Consider the following 4,624-nt stretch of genomic DNA (forward strand, 5'->3'; position numbering starts at 1 on the left):
ATGCTTATCGCCTCTACACAATTCTCGCAAAACCCTAAGACACTTCATGACGAGCGAATTCGATCTCGCGCTCTGTTTACTTCTAGTTCTTAAATCCTCCAATAACAGTGCGACTCACACCAACCGGCCTATCACAGCGCGACACTCTCTGACGTCACCTTCCTTCGTTCGCAGCAGTTCCCTTCTCCAGACACGTTTCACGCCTACTCTCGTCCCATTCATACACTGAAATAACCGATTAAGTTACTTCTCTGGCTGTCCGTCCACAGCCTCTGACTGTTCGTCCACAGTCTCTCGACCTTGTTGACCTCGATTGGCGCCCGTCTGCCCCCGTCCGGCCAGACAAATCGCCACTGATAGGTTACTAACACTCCGATCCGCACACATTACAACCCACGACCAGCGTTAAGTTGCCATACACACACACATTCGCTCCCCCTATCTCGGTCCAGGTGATCGATGGTACCTCACGTTCTTCTTGGGGTGGTCAACAAAATCTATCTCAGGTGTCTTCTACACCACAACTCCCGGGCTGCGCGCGCTCACAGCCTGATCTCACAATCACACAACATACACATCAACTCCGCAAGACATCACACAACGAATCAACACCGCAATCTACAACATCTCATTATGTTCATACTCACTCCTGGAACTGCTGCTTTCTGCCGCACTGCTACTCGCCGTCGATGCTCGTCTGCTGCCGTCTGCTGCTCGCCATCTGATGATTCACCATCACTTATCGTCTCTGGGCCTCAAGGATCACTTATCTTTATCTAATCTAATCGTCCCTCGCTATCGGAAGTAACCATCCTTCTCTGCTACCAACTGCTCCGGCCCATTTTAGTATCTGGCAATTATCTACTAGAACTCACTCTGGTCGGATGGGACTTTTTACTTGCCCAATAGCGTGGAGGGAATAAACACCATTAACAGAAAATACAGTCCGCAAATTGTCATAATCAAGGACTCGAGACTTAATCTCTTGGCTCTCTGGCTTTTATTATCAGCAGAAAAATTTGAAGATACAAAGTCCTCAATACGAGGCACAACAAGTACATAGGCACTAACACAAATGCTACTCTACGAAGAATCCGCATACGGCTAAAAATAACTAAAAGCACAATCTCTAAAAGCATGAGGTAGAAAACTACCAAGCCAATATCGATATTAGGGACACTGGACCATACCATCTCTGTCCCTACTCTGTACTAAATGACATCCCTACTTAGCAATCCCTTGAGACCCTCAATCGAGTAAAAGGTGTCAGAGTGAAACTTCCTAAGAAGTCTTCACTTAGAGAGCTTGATCTAGGTTGCCCCCTCTAGCTCTTCGCCTAGCCTTCCTCTGCTCTGGGCTGCTCTGATCTGCCTCCACCCTCGGGGCGCTTTCCCTAATACAGAACCCCAAGTCCCAGAACACGCCCTTTCGCACCTCCTCTTCAGCGGGGGTCGTCTTTCAGCAATTGTCCACAGAGCGCTGTCCAGTTCCATCGTCCATCGCTTGGCCTTGAGTCCCAGACACCATCCGCACTAGGAGTTACGATTGGCACATTCCAATGCACTCCCATGTCTGGCTTTACTACATAAGTCAATTCATGAACAAAGAGCTTCTCTACTAACGAGCAACTGTCCTTGCACCTGGGGTGAGATCATGCAAGGCAGACATACTTCGCATCTTTTAACTTGCAATTTACTACAGCCTAAAACCTCTACTGGAATAAATCCTTTTTAGCCTATTGCCCTCGGTCAACATAAGAAAATACCAGGCCTTTCGCCTCCACGATATATGCGAATTCTGGCCACTACTTTGGTTACACAAGCATGTCTAAATCACACTATTGACATTTACGTCTTTCTTTCATGTACGTTAAACTAAACAGCCTACAGGCACGTTTTCTAAGTTACACATTTTTAACATCACATTGTGTTCAAGTAAGCTAAACTCTATGCATTTCTCTAATACGTTCACAATATGCTTGTACATAGCTAACACTTCAATCTGAATCGATATAGGTTACACAATTCTTAATACATTGCACACAAAATACCGGAGTACACATTTGATTATATGCGGGTGCCGACTAACAGTGAATATAACGCACCCCTACGATTTTCAAACTTTTAAGCGCTACATCAGGGTTGGGTACCCTTCCTTGTTGCAATCATCAGATGAATGTATTCACACCTATTTGGGTTGAGGGTGCCAATATGCTTTTCCTTCGGTCAAATTGTGTACAATACCAAGCAGAATACTAATGTGTCCATTCACAGGGCTCAGGTTGGTGCTGTACCTAAATATACTGAAGGATCAGCATACTGGTACCCCCACACTGCAAAGGAAACTTAATGTGTTTAAGAAGATTTCCAGGAGCCACTGGTCAGTAATTGTCTCTAAAAAATATATTATTGAAAACTCCTTAAAGTTTCACAATGACCGGGTGCCGCCCACTTTTATTAGTTTTAGATTGAGGATGCGAAGCATTGTAAATGCCAGAGTACTTAAGGGCTCTAGCAGCTGTGCCAAATAAACAACATGCACTGGCAAAAACAATCGGTTTTGCAAGCTGGTGTAGAGGTTCCATATTTCCGGTTGCCACCATATGCATAAATATAGAAATAAAAAAAGAAACGTGCTGCAGGCTAAAAGTGTCTGCTGCATGCATTCAACAACAACAAAAAACAGCCATCGCATGTAACTTTAATAGAACCGTACAAATGTTCACTTACAGGCGGGTGTACGTCTAGAAACCTTTTTTGTTTTAATGAACATCATAGGAAAATATGACCTGTAGTGATGCAGATTAAAGGTACTATTGGCATTGAAATATTGTAAACAGTTCAAACCCACAAGGACGACTAACACTCTAATAGAAAGAATGGTATGAAAAAACACTGCAAACTAAAGAATTGTTTGACTTTGTTTTCAGATGGATGTGCACGTGTGATCTGACAAAATGCGATTGCTCACAGTGCCAGAGATCAAATGGCTGAAATAGGCAGGGGAAAATGTGACAGTTGAGCAGCCAATGGATGAAAATGAGTTAAATCCCCAAATATATATATATATATATGTTTGTATTTAGGATTTTTTTTAGATTGTGTGTAGCTGACAGTTTCTAGGCGAGACCAGAAAAGTGTCACTATTTTTTAAATTTGTATTTAATAATATATATTTATATAGCACAACCATAACCAAAAAGGTACACTGGCATTTTGCATAACACAGTTAACTAAGAACCAAGGGACACTCTCGTGGGGGGGGGGGGAGGAGGGGGGGGGGGAGGAGATTTACTAAGATTTTAAGCCATGTTTGCGTCACAAAAGTGACGCAAAACAGCGCGAAATCTTTTTTCCCTAATTAATTTTCCAGCGCTGAACTTGTTTAGTGCTGGAAATAACCTAAAAGTAATGCGAAGCAGCGCATCGCTCTGCTTCGCATTACTTTGCGCCATGGGCGTGTGCCAAGGGTGGTGCATGGGCGTTCCCATGCAACCACCCCAGGTTTCTCGTGCTAAACCCAATTCAATAAAAGCAGTAGATTGGGTTTTGCGTGACAAAACTGCGCCCTTTTTAACTAGGCGCAAGGAAGGAGAAATGCTTTAATTTCTTCTTCCTTTTCCGACTTTGAATGCGTGCTGCACTATGCAACACGTATGCAAAGTGGGAAAAGCTGTGCATCGTGCCTAGCATAGCATTTTGTAGAGGAAGGGTACCCTTCCTGTACAAAACCTATTGTAGTCTAATGCACACTCCCTAGCGCCACAGCGTTAAGGTGTGTGCATGGCGCACAGCAGTTTAAATTAGCGCCGGCGCCAGGGAAGGAGAGAGCCATAACTTTAAAAATATGGCACTCTCCTGCTCCCTCCCTGTCGCGCGGAGCTGCTCTGCATGGAGATTTTGTAAATCTCCCCCTAGAGATCATACAGGGCCCAGCAATGTGAGGGCTTCCATGCATAATCTCATAAGTGACAAATGGGTAGGTAACCTAGACAGTAACTTTGGGAACAAAGTAGATATTGTGTGGGTAGGAATAACATAAGGTCAACAATTGTGTGCGCAGATGAATTCGTTTGAGCTATCTTCTAAAAATAAGATGAAGTGTGAGTTGTCTGAGATTGGTGGGTAGAAAGAAACCATTGCCAAGAGAAGGTTTGTTTCTTGGCTAGGGAAGGTTTAAATAGGCACATGAATCCTCCTGAGATGGCCAGTATTTCTGCTAAACAAGGAGGACCATTTTCGTGTAAAGCCTCATGCACGGTGACGCAAAGCTTGAACCATATTGTTACTTGTGGAGAAAGACCGAGAAGATCATAAAGAAACACGGTGATCTGATCATTTTTGTTGGTTATGAACCAATCAGTCTACTGCGACCCAAACATCGATTGGTGCGATTGTGGAACTCTAGGTGGTAACATGTTCTAAAGTCTAATCTGGATATGACTATTTCCTGCACCGCTGTCTTAAGGCATTCGAGGAGAATCAAGTGCCATATTTCTTAAGCGCATGTAAGTGAACATGTGCTGGTTTAGCCATCAGGTTGATGAGTGCAATAAACGTGAGGGTAGAGTCAATGGTAAATCCCAGTGATTTGACTGGGTTAAAGAGAGAACTGCCACAAGTTG

This window comes from Triturus cristatus, chromosome 4_2 (genome assembly GCF_964204655.1).
Source record: "Triturus cristatus chromosome 4_2, aTriCri1.1, whole genome shotgun sequence".
Taxonomy (NCBI): Eukaryota; Metazoa; Chordata; class Amphibia; order Caudata; family Salamandridae; genus Triturus; species Triturus cristatus.